Source organism: Saccoglossus kowalevskii, chromosome 2, assembly GCF_978046115.1.
Source record: "Saccoglossus kowalevskii chromosome 2, keSacKowa6.1, whole genome shotgun sequence".
Classification (NCBI taxonomy): domain Eukaryota; kingdom Metazoa; phylum Hemichordata; class Enteropneusta; family Harrimaniidae; genus Saccoglossus; species Saccoglossus kowalevskii.
Window position 1 is genome coordinate 36,978,335 of NC_140642.1, and position 14,046 is coordinate 36,992,380.

Below are 14,046 nucleotides of genomic sequence, written 5' to 3' on the forward strand. Positions count from 1 at the left end.
TAGCTATTCGCCATAATTTGGAGGTTACTGTATCTGATAAATCAGGAACCCCACTAACCTGAAAAATATCAACATAAAATAATTGTTTTCAATGTACCAGAGAGATAGCAAACATTTTATTTGTTCTTGAAAAATATAATGTCTAACAATAATTGCATGCTGATAATATCATTTGAAAGAAAAAACAGTGAAAATTGGGTGGGATTAAAACTTGTTACCGGTAAATACAAAATATTCGTCATTTTGAATCTTCAGATTTCAACAATATGCAATTATGTTTTTTTCCTGTATAAGAAAAAATCTCAAAATAAATGTTAAATTTAGATAGGTCTAATATATTAAAGTTTAAATCCCTCTTCTGAGTTTGATAATGTTGAAATCAAAGATAGCATAGAAAGACCTCCCATGTGCAATGAGCATTAGACGCATATGAAGTAAAAACTGAGAATATTTAAAATTAGTTTTTAATTTAAGACCAGGCAACTATACAAGTTTGTTTTTTGAAAGGCACAGTGTAAACTGAACTGGCTTGTGCAATATCCAAAAGCACTTATGTTTCAAGTTTTATTGTAATAAAATATATTTTGTACTAGTAGTTTGTTCTCGAGATATCAATGGAAAAGCTGAAAATTGGTTAATATTATTGTGCATGGATTTTGATCTTAAACTAATAAGGTCTGTGCGTTGTTCCTGGGCACCTATGTAGTAAGTTTCATTGAAATGCAATGATTGGTTCTTGAGATATCAGTGGAAATGTGCAAATTAGGTAATTATGCATGGATTAAGTTGTCCCAGAGCATCTATGTACCAAGTTTGAAATGTTATTAGTTTTTTAAGATAATGGTGAAACAGACATATACACAGACAGTTTAACCACCAAGACTCCACTGGAGTTGGAAAGTTGGAAAGAGAAAACTATTATCAACAAACCTTCATCTTTTCGAAGCATTCCTTTCGGAATTCGTTGTGTGTACTGTGGCTTAGCATTACACTAATAGCATTGCTAATTCTTGGTATTGCCTTCTCCAATAAACGTTGTTTTCTTTCAGAGAAGTTACCACTTGGTTTGTCTTGCTCTGTATTTTGTAAATGTAATGTCATGTTTACATTACATTAATATAAAATGGCACATGACACCAGGAAATAAAAACGAATTATATAAAAAACAAATCATGGAATTACCACGTTTTATTTACCCCTACCTGATAGTAAATCATGTATATGATGATATTTTTAACTTGCTATGGCAGTCCTTGATATATTCCATAGCAAGTTGCACACTGACTACATATTTAGCCCATCTATTACCTAAAAATAAAAATGTTAACCGTTGTTCTGTGGACGCTACAAACCCTTGTGGTTTCCCCACAATCCTAACCTTGGGGTGACATATATACATTTTCGGCATATGTTCCATTTCTCGATTAATTGCGACTGTGGGTTTCCCTGACAGTGGTTTCCCGGCCCGCAGTTTATGCAAACTCGACAAATTGTCGTCTGCTGCACTGCCTTAAAAATCCCCACAATTAATGTGTTGACCTAACCTGACATTCGTGCAAAATGCAACGCGACACTATAATCTTGAATTTTGTGGCATTATTTCACCAACTTTATATTCCATGTTGCACAAAACTCTACACAAACGCACGAATTTCCCTGACCACAAGCTGTAAGTTGGCGTCTGCTGCGCAATCACGATGCGCAGAAAATGAATTTAGTTACTTCCGCAAACATTAGCACGTGCACTCAAGCGAACGCCGTTGAGAACTTTCAGTACTCGCCGTGGGTGATTTGATATAAATCAACCAGATATGCCACATTTCAGCCTGTCAATAATTTCAGGATTTTCAAAACATAGCATAACCGTGCTGCTGATAGCATCGTTGGCGCATCACATTGCAGGTAACGTATTTTTACATGTCAACTGGCGAAACGTTGTTATTTACCTTGGTTATAGGTTCCACTGCATCATTCGAACCGACTTCACCCAATCGATGACATTATGAGGCAATACAAATCAAACAAGATACTAGATTAGACTGTAAGAGAAATTTATTTACACATTGTACAGGTTGGATAAAAATGAAACATAGTGTGGTTTAGAATATCTAAGGACGTTCAAAATATACCGTATATGTAAATTCTCGTATCTTTTCTAAATCTTTTTTTATATGTAGTAGATGGGAAACAAGACAGCAAATCCTCTTGTATTTTTACAGTTTTGTCTCTGTTTAGTAATTTCTTTCAATGTTCTGTTCCTTCTAATTTCTCTTCCTCTGGGGAAGTCAAGCGTTTATAAAGATTGAAATCTGTCAATTGAAGATTTCATGGTTTAGTACGATAGTAGATTGCATTTATAGAGTGGTCTTACACATTTTGCTGGTCACATATGTGAGCAGATATAAGACATTCATGTCTTTATCATCTATTATAACCGACACTCAAACGATAGACATAATACAAACTTGGACCCAGTTTATTTGCATCTGTTTTTGTGTTTATTTTTGTCTAATGTGATCGGGCAAGGCATAGCAGAGAAGCAACCCTGGTAACCCTGAATGTAATCAGCCCAGACATGTCTAATATACATGTGTGGATGATGGGAGTTGAAACTATAAGGGGTCGAACATTTGAAATCATTGGGGGGGGATGAATGAAAGTGTCAGCAGTGCATTTTAATTTTTATTGAATGTGCCATCACTTCGTTCCTATAACAACTTCTATGCAATAAATTTCTCAGTGTTTAGCTTGCCATTATTTTTTTAACAAATCTTCCAGTCATGCGACCACCCATTGATTTCAAATGGCTGACCCCTAAGCCTGAAGGGGACTAATAATATGCAATGTACAACAAATCTGTGATGTTATTTCTTCTTTTTGTAATTCATTCAGGGAACATTAATAGTGTATATCAACCATGGTCTGGTTGTTCAGCAACATGTGGTAGTGGTGTTTATAGAACCAGATCATATCAACCATGCCCTCTGACTATTTGTGTAGAAAAGGAAGCATGTATGGCACCTACGTGTGGTAAGTACCATCAAAAAATTTGGCGGCGGCCCATCCAAGGTGCCTAGTATTAGATATTTAATAGTACTTGGGCAAACAATTCAAGCTGAAAATAGTGCTTTTTACCGAAATTAAATATATCATCACCAAATAAACAAATCTGAGAAAGGTCCACCTGAGGTACTTTTCAAGAAGTCAACGAAAATGTGAAAAATGTACACAGACAATCATTACTATCGTTTCAATCATTATTTGAATGATAATGTTGATGTAAAGGTTGATACCCTACAGTAAGTTATTAACATTGCTAATAATGTACAGGATTACTCTGAATGTACTACATGTACAATAAAGGTTGACATCCACACTTCATGTCGCTAACTTCGGAGCAGCCGACAACACATTCAGTTATTATTAGTAGTGAAAACTTTTAGATGATCATTTTGAGTTATTTATTTTTATTTGAGTGATTTTATTTATTTATAATTAGGAATAAAACTGGCTAAAATACTTGGGAATGTCATACTTACATGACAGTTATTTTCCATTTTCCTGAAGGGCAAAAGAAATGCATAAACATGCGGTTCACCCAATATTTTGTTTGCGTTTCGTTTTGTCTCCAGAGTGACTGTGGTACAGTATTGAATACATGCACATTAATACACAGATATATTCACACACATTTGGTATGGTAGTTCTCTTTTGAAGAATGTTGTGGCCTTGAAAAGGGTTGTTTGATTTGTGTCTTAGAGACAAGCAATAGTTAAAAATGACATCCGCAGTTTAGATATAGTCACAGGCGAAAATAAATTGCCGGCATGCACCAGTCCAATGTTAACCAGAGCATCTGCAATGGCAGGTTCAGTGAAATTGTACATGTACTCCTCGTTATCTTTCAGACACACCTTTAAATAATGAAAACAGTGTTCACATACATGCATGTTGAACTGCGTGACCATACACACGATTACCAGTTGTTTAAATGTCTGATGATTCATCAAACCAATGAAGTTGTTGAATATCCTAATTGGTGACACTTTTGTTATGTTATGTCTTAAGACACGGCAGCAACGCTGGTTAATTTCTTTCAGCTCAATAGTACACACATTTTTGGCAATCAACTTCCTTCTAATCTTTTTCAAATATATACTTGGCTTGGTCTTCTTGTATAATTCGATGTGCTGTAATACGTTGTCAGTACTCTTCATGCATTCCGAGGGACTGCCAGCACCACATTCAATATTGCCAATATTGTGAATTTATTGCATATATTATTTATGATTTCGGCACACCAACCCTTTTCTCTGTGTTAGCATAAAACATTCCATCCAAGGACAGTTCAAATATATCAAAATAATCTTTATTGTAGTAAAACAACATGGTCTTTCATGACAAAAAAACTTTAAAAAAACTTGGATGTTCACATTTATAATAAAATAAAAAAACAAACATTTGGGACTAACATCAATTGCTCAAAGGTGAAGAGGGAAGGGTATGTACCGTTTTTAACAATGCATAATATGTGATTTTATGATGAATATTCCACGAGAATATGATCTTCTATTTGTGTACGAGATAGTCCACATGTGTACATTTTGGTTATACTGATCTAATATTGTCAGTAAGATAAATTTGTAATTACAAAGTTGTCGTTTTCTCTTTCTGCATTTCAGGAACAACCAAGATATTTAAAGAAAATTCCGACATTTCAATGCCATGCACTCAGTTTGAGATAGGTGATGGGCAGGCATCATGGTTCAAATACAATACAGCAATGAATACATGGGATATGGTCACCTTTCAACGAGGAAAATTATATCCAGACAGGATGGGTAATCTAATCATCAAGAAAATATCTATACACGACCAGGGCTCTTTTAAATGCACTTTAACAATCAATGGAGCTATTGCTTCTGATACAGTATGGCATTTTCAAAGTAAGTACACAAATTTGTTTGTTAGGAGTTTTGAAGTTTATTCTGCAATCAAGTCTGTTCCACCACTAAATACAGAACAATTTGTCAGATTGCAATAAAATTTGGCCACATATCTGCTTTGGAATTATATGCACACCCACCGTATTAATCTTCAATTGAGCGCCAGTGCCACGGAAACGTCGTATTTTACATCCCAATTAGGCGACAAACAGAAATTTTGGCACATAATGATCGCGAATTAGGCGCCGGCATATTGATTACTGGTTACCAGTTAGTAGCATCTCAGACTAGTAAAAGTCTGAGGTAGCATTAGACGTGATTACGGAAGTCCCTCACTACCACTGTACGATGAGCTTTTATGCAAAAAATTTAGTTTTGTTTCTAACAAATTTTAAGAAATTGGTCTAAATTCTCTTGAAACATGTCTCTGTTGCCTACTGTAGAAGTAGAAAATATTCGTGTGGTTTTAATTTTGTGGTTAGTCCAATAACGAGAAATTAAAACTATGTGAAAATGTTTCGTTTCAAATGAGCTGTTATCACTGTAAACAATGTTAACTTATTGCTCAAATGCTCAGTTTAACCTTTGAAAATAAAAAAATCATGCCGTTTTCCCAGAATTGTGCTACAACATTAACATACAGTATTTGAATGAGCTATGGTAATTTAACACGTTGGCATCATCCAGCATTTTGATTGGTCAAAGAACACCATTTTAGGTCAGGAAAAAACATGGCGAATATCGTATCACATCAAGTGTTACGATAAAACTAAGTTGAATTTTACTTGCATTTCATAACAATTCAATTAATTTATTTTTTGTACAGTATTATAATCACTACTGAGTAATAATCATAACTGTAAAACGCAACATGATATTTAGTTTTAAATCAGTTGCAAGGGAAGTAAGTTTCATATTCACTTTGTGTGTATTTGACATCATTCAATATCAGTGCCATGGCAACGACCTCACTTTGTTGGAACAGTCTGTATTTGTGAGTTAACTAATGACATTTTTCAATTCAAAATGGAAAAATCTTTTGAAATCTAATGACCATGTGCATGTAACCAAATTAACATTGAAAAATATGTTTTAACTGAAAAAAGTTTGAAACGAAATGGAGCAAAGTACTGCAAGTGATTGAAGGATATTTGTAAGTTAATTTTATAAGTTTACTTACCATGTAGTCATTGTAAATTAATGACATTCAACATTTTATAAAAAAAAAGAAATGAACCCCTCCCACATACACACACTAACAACAGCGTCCCCCCCAACCATTTTTCCCCCCCACTTTTCCCCCTTCTCTTTTCTAATATTTCTTCATTTTATGTTGTTTATTATCTTTTTGTATATCTTTTTGACATGTAAGATTATTTTGAAGTAATGTACTTTTTTTGGGAAAATATATGAATAAAATGACATTTTTCTTAACCTTTTCACCACCAGTTCCCTCTTTTTATTCCAAATTCACAAAATAGTCCTGTTTATAGTATGCACTTTCATAAGATTGGGACAAAAAAAACTTTGAGTGAAAACTGTTGATTGGCTCCAAAATTAGGGTTCATTTCCAGAATTATTGAAGAATATAAGAAAAAAGTGCAGAAAAATTTGGACAAGAAAGTCTGGTGGTGAAAAGGAAAAGTAACATGTTTCTCATTATCATTCCAATTATTTTTTTTGTTCCTATATAACCAGTATCAGGAAAATTGGATCTGAAGCTAATAGGTGGAGGAGGTGTGGCTGCCCTTATTATTATACCATTGTTTATTGGATTAGGTTATAGACATTACAAAAAGTAAGTGATCAGCAGTACTTTCTCTATTCAGTACAATGAAATTATGGATTTATAGAAATGAAGGTTAGAACGTGAAGCGCCCATTCTACATGGTTTTGAAGTCACATGAACGCAAAGTGCAAGTGACTTCAGAACCATGTAGAAAGGGATGTTCTGACTTTTAACATGACAAATCGAAGACTGATGTGTACCTTGCGATTTTTATTGATCATAAATTTATTTCACTATCAGAGTTGATTCTAGTACATGTAGCAAAATCAACATATAATCAATGCGACTTTGCTACAAATCAAACAAAATAAAGTTCCAGGCAGTTTAATGCATTCTATGCATGAGCTCAAAATGGCAATGTTCACATTCTAATCTTTATAGAGAGTTACCAGATTGTTCAAAGCAATTTAGTCATGTACAATTGATTGTCAATGATTTAGTGCCTGTTTGCATTTGGCTGAATTGACATTTAAAAACACAAATACAGTCAGTGTTTTAATTTATCTGTTCAGAAATCCTATTTTCTTTAAACCTGAGGGTAATTCTATTATTCATGAGTGTGCATGTCAAAAGTATCTGATTGAATGATTAATTTCTTGGTTATAAACAATTCATAATGTAATACATGTATTATCTATGACCATGAAGGTATAAAAATCTACTGACCGGAGCACTGATAGTGTTGTGTGCAATAATCAGTAGGTCCAATGTTTGAATCATATCTAGTTTCTGTCGATTTAATATGTCAGCTACGCCACTAGACGAGTTCCAGCAAAGAGTAACACATGCTTGTGTTGACACCAGGACAAATGGTACTGTTATTCCTGGCAAAATTTGCACTTACAAAATAAGTAAATGTAACTACATATAACATGGCGTACATGTCAGAAACACTCATACACACGGCACAATCAAAAAATTACAACTTGGACAGAAAGTAAACATTGACAAATTGTGATTAGAAAGTACCACATTGGTCATGACTCATTCTTTTGGGTTTATTTCGATAACTCCACATTTTGTCTTTTGTAATCAGCCAGTTTTTGTTGTATGCAGAATAATAACCAGCTTTGTTTCATGTAAATGCAGATTAATAATTTGCACACGTGTCAGGCATTTCTGAACCTTGCGATGTAATTTTTTGGAATTTTAGATGTAGAGTTCTCTCTCATATATTTCTATTGCTTGTCAGTACCTCTAACCGCTACTCTACAAGGAATTTGGTTAGGATAGCTATTCTTGTAGAGGTTTCAAGAATTTATTCGTTGATACTTGATATGCATAACAATGCACTGAATAGAGCATTTTGTGTTAATGAAAAAGTACTATTCCACTGACAGCAATGGGGCGAAGCAGCGTGTGCATTTATTTCCTTTTTTCTCTGGCTTGTTATGGTTACAACTGTATAAGTTGTTAATCGCACCTCGTAGCCATGCTGTTTCTCAAGTATAACGGCCACACTTGTGGTCAGCAATTTGTAAATGTCACTAAGCTGAGTGCTGACCATAAGTGTGGCAGTTATACTAGACAGCACGGCATGTGATTAACTATATACATTGTAATTTCAACTGTGTTGGTGCATTAACTCATACTAACTCGTGCATTAACGTAATATGCAAAAGCAATTTTATTATTATCAGCAAAATTCTACATTTTACGGTAATACCCCTATGCTGTGAAATTTCGGATGAAACTCGCAGCTTGTTACCCATAATTTGGAATGAGTCTTGGCCAAAAGTTCACACGACATTATGAAAATTCTAATTCTTCTAATTTTGTCTCTGAAATACTTTCATGTGTACTAGTTGCTGACTTTTTTGAAACTGTTTCCTTGCAGGAAGAAGGGGTCAGCTTATCAAACTAAAGAAAGAGAACACAGAGGTCACATGGATGAAAAAGATGACTATGGTTATGATGATGATGACGATTATTATGATGACGACTATTATTAATGTTACTTAAAGCAGAGAGGTTGTCACCTGTGCATGTGCGAGAATTGAGTTTTAAGTGACGATAATGCACACTAAAAATGCAAAGGCTTCTGGGAAGATGACGACACGCTATGACTGTCTACGCAGGTGCAGACTCCTTCACTTTAATGAAGTTTAGAATTGTAGAAAATACCTTCTGTGTCTTGGCACTTTCTAGGACTTGTACATGTATTTGTAAGCTACAGTATTAGAGGTCTTCTATTCAGTCCACTGTTTGGATTCCCAGCAATGTACTGCATTTACTTTATTAGCGCATGTGAATGACTATGGTCAAAATACGTCACATTTTTTAATCCTGTATATACAATAAATTTTTTGGTTTATATGTGCTTTTAATAGAGCAAATACAAATACATATGTTACCAGTGTATTAAGGCTGACAAGATTCTCAACTTGTGAGTGCTTTCAATATTTGTGTTCAGAGATTTTTTCTATTGAGACAGTGGAAAAAAAAATGGTACTCACAGATCTGGTATCGTTTTTTTTAATATGTGTTTATTTGACCATTAATACAAAAAAAAAACACATCTTTTTTCAGTTTCACTATCACCACAATAGTGTTCCAAACATCAAAACATTAACATTGGCAGCTAATTTGCTGACTGGTTTGTTGTGCACGTTTATGATTAGAACATGTCAACTGCCATCTAGAATCAGATGAACAGACATGCTTATGTATCCCAAGGTGTACAAGGTATGTGTGAATTTTGAATGGGATCAGAATGTACAAAAGTGAAATAGAAGCAAAATAAAGCACACAATAGTTTTCAAATATCATATACACATTATGCAAATACAGTGGTTTTTGATTGGCTTAACCCTAAACATCAGTAGAAAATTGCATGCAAGAAACACAAATCATATTGTTTATTTGCAATCATTTGATTATTTCTTAATCTCAGTGATTTTTTTTTTTTAATTTTCACATTTTCTAAAAAAACATGACAAACTTGTGGACAAGTCTACACACATGGGTATCTAGAGTGTATTGATTGACCAACAAAACCAGGGATGATTTTATATATATTGTACATACAATCTATTCTGAGTTATTTCAGTTTTGTTCAATTCAACTATTGTCTTTTAATAATAAAATATTCTATATTTATACATGTATTTATTGGTATGTACATCATATTTCAGAGGAGACTGGATGCCAATGGGAACAACAATGACAACAAAAGAAATCACACTATGGTTTTAACATAGTGTAATGAAGTATTTACATGTGGTACTAACATCCTTGCTGGAAAAACTACCACAAAAACTCAAAATATTTGGCCCCTACATACTACGGTAGCTACCATGTAATAATTTGACCGACTTTTAGAATTAATTGGAGTCTAAATTCCAAATGATTGTACACTTTTTGGTTCAATAAATTCTATAAATTGTGAACTGCCAGTGGTTGTCCACTGGGTATTTATTTCCACCTTTAGTGAACTCTGATTATATCTCTGATGGCAAATCCACATATTTAACAAGAGATATTTACTACAATCCATGCAGTTAAATCAAATGTATGTAAAATTCAACTTCAATTTAGTTTGATTGTGAGCAAGTTTTTTAAAACTCAATTTCTTCAGCATTAGTTGACCTGTAACTGTGTTCTTTGACCTGATAGGTCAAAAATGTGGTACTGATAAAACTTTCCGAGAATTTCATTATTATTATTTCAATAAAGTACGAGTATGATACTTCTGTAGTCACTACCAACACCAATACATAATATATTAAAATCAGTGAAAAGTATTTTTTGTTATCAAGTGGAAATAAAAATTTTCATTCTAATCCGAATTAGTGAATACTTGCGAGTTTTTATAATTTTTCTAAATATTGTTTGAACAGCCAGATCCTAACACAACTTTCACTAACATGCCAACAACTATTCAGGATTATTTTGTGAATAGTGAGTTTAGAGTACCAAAAACTTATTGAATATATTTTCATGTGCACTGCAGTCTCACTGGGTATTTTTTTTAACTTTACCACCTCCTTTAGTGTATTGAATTCTGATGATATCTTCACAAATTCCCATATTTAACAATAAATATTTACTACACTTCATGCAGTTAAATCAAAGACCATGATAATAGCACATCTTCATCACTATTCAAGGTAGATACAGTCTCTGTACCTACAATAACATAAAAATTTCATGTGTTAGGGAAGGTGTCTTTCTCAAACATTCAGAATGTGATCCAAAAAATTAATGCTCATCAAGGTCCTATGACATTGGCGTTAAATAGATTTGCATAGTAATCTCTCAAAAAAGTTTTTTTTTTTTTGGTGAACTACTAAGTTCATTAAGAAAGTATTCGGCTTGTACAATTTCTACCACAAAAATTGTATTTTCAAGGTCTTTGTGAAGTTTATTCATCAGTGGGGTTTGTTCAACCGAAATAGTGGACCAGCCCTGCACTGTGAGGAATATTGAAATAGAGAGAACTTGGTCTCAATGCACAATAATAACAATAGTTATAAAAGTTATGATACAATGTAATAGCCGGGTTCGTTCTAGTGGCTCATCATGCATTCATATGTGTCAGACGTCCCAGTTGTTTGACAAAAAATATGTCCTCAAGCATTGAGTCGAGGAAGCTTCTCGAATTTAATATATGACGTTACCGATTTAAAAAGTACAAATGTGTCTCGAAATAAATAACTTATAAAGATCCTGCAAAGAATATGTTCCCTGAAATATATCCGCGCAGTGAAATAATTGGCATCCAACAACATTATGTATGCGTGTCCGTGTTCAAGACTTTTTTCTAATGTACAAGTCGCGCATATATTCGTGTATATTGGGGCGTCGAACAACTGGATATGCCTGTGCCACACAGTCATATCAAGAAGTTTTATTTTAATTTGTAGGCATTTTTTTCTTATTGCATAACGTCACCATTGCCTAGCTGACAAGACACATTACAGCAAACGTTGTACGATAACTACATTGTGTAGGTCATTTAAATAAACCACATTTATTTATGCCGATGTGCTTTTTTGTACAAGGACGGAACTAAATAAGAAGCTTCATGGTGTAAGAAATTGACATATGGTAGTGTAGTTCTCTTTTGGATAATAGCATAATGCATGACGTTAGCTTACGGAATTAACACCTCCGGTTGAAATGATAACAGCTGTGGACCATGCAAATTACATTTCCCATGATGCATTGGTGCAATAACTGAGATTGCAGAGCCACCTTTAAACACAGTGAATATGCTCAAAACATCAAAATAGTGAAATTAAATGATTTTACAGTAGTTATTATTTGGTTGTTGCCCTGGCAATTACAATTGTTATCATCTTGTTACAAATCTCATATAGATCAAGTTTAAAACCAATTTATAATTTTCATGAAGTTGAAAATAGAAATTTTTATGAAAAATAACAAAAATATTCACCAAAAATAAAGAACTGAAGATACAAGCAAAAATCTGACAGAGGCTCACTCAAGGTAGCAACATATAAAGTTTCCAAGCAATTAAGCTAGTAGTTTTTAAAGAGAAGATGAAAACGTAATTATTGTTGATGAAAAGATGATGACAGACTATCTCATACAAGAACAGTTTTTGCTCTGTGTTCTGTTTTTCGGACAAAGTGCGAGCTTCATGTATGTAGCCAGCTGTGAACTCTATCCACAAACCTATTTTTTTTGAGCTTGGTACCACCTGTTACAAATCGGTACCAACGATGAACAACCATATTGTACACATGTCAATATACGAGTCAGCAACTGCATTCTTTGAAACAAAATGGCCACCAGTCAGCCATTTTCAATATGTCTGATATAATGTATGATGAATGTGTGAAGTTTGAAGTTGATTGGTCCAGGCATGTTGAATATATGTATTTAGAACTTCATTCTTTGAAACAAAATGACTGCCAGTTTGAACACAATCTGAAAAATAAAATGTGCATCAAGGTCCGATTATGTTCAATGTATGTACCATGTTTGAACAGAATCTGTTCCTGTACGACTGAGATCCAGTTCTTGAATAGTGAAAATGTGGGATTTCAGTACATTATGGTCTTTAAAAACAATCCTGATTGTGATTATAATGTTTTGCTTAGCATGTTGGCAAAGTCATAATCATAAACAAAAAAAACAAAAATATTAGTGAGAAATTGTCAAAACTTAGCAAGTTATTAAAAAAAATATGTATACTTGCCGCTTGCTAAAATTTACAAACTGTTTTTAGACTTTTGCATATTTTAACTCTGCTAATTGCCCACCATCTTTAACAGGACAATCTTGGCTTATATTTTGATGATTATGATAATCAATCATGATCATGATTGAGCATAATCAAATATACAATCTTGATCGACAATCTTGTTTAATCACAATCATGATTGGACAAAAGAAACCATCGCACTTGTTTAGGCTTTGCCTGCATGTGTGCGCAGTGACTGGTTAGCAATAACAGCTTGCATCCAAAAAAAATGTTTCACTGCTGGTAATAAATATACACATAAATGTTGCTGTTAATAAAACAACTCTCAGGCAGAGTTGTGAAAGTGGATCATATGCTAGTGCTGACCAATGAGCTACATTTGTTAACAGCAACTTTTGTAGGCTGGCTGGCAAGGATGTAAACAAATGACGTAACAGTGCGACGGCAGACACTGTATGCTCGGGTAAGCCCAACTAGCGCCCTCACCGATGGAGTTCATCAGCTCAATCTATTTAATTTTTTTACCATACAAATCTCAGGGCCCCTAAAACGTTCAAAAGATAACATACCTATTATGGTTTATAAACTGTGGTATTCCGATATTTAGTAGTCGTATTACAAACGCATTTACAATCTAAACAATTATTACTATTTTTATTTTGAGTACATGACGGAACAAGGAAATCCCCGGCTGGGGCCCCCGAACAGCTGATTCATTATTATTCATGTGCAATGTCACTCGACAGTTTTAATGAAAAACAGTACAAAAGTTATTTTGGAAAGAAGATGCATTTAGGTAACAACCTGGAAGATATACAGTGATTTGTAAGTGGCATGAATGACTTGATATTTACCTGAAAAACAGTGTTCCCATGCCTTACTCACACGAAAAACACCGCCATTTTGAAATAAAACTAAATGCGCATGCGCACAATTAGCGCGCGTATTGCATCGTGGGGTTTTAGAATATACTATTTTTAAAAAGGGGCTCAAGAATTAAATATTGTAATGATTTGTACTTTCAGAGCGTCCCTGATAATTTATAAAAAAATACTTTGATATTATATTGTATAATAATGTATATACGTAAGTATTTTATTAACTTTGGTTTATTTGCATAGATTTTTCTATTCTTCTAA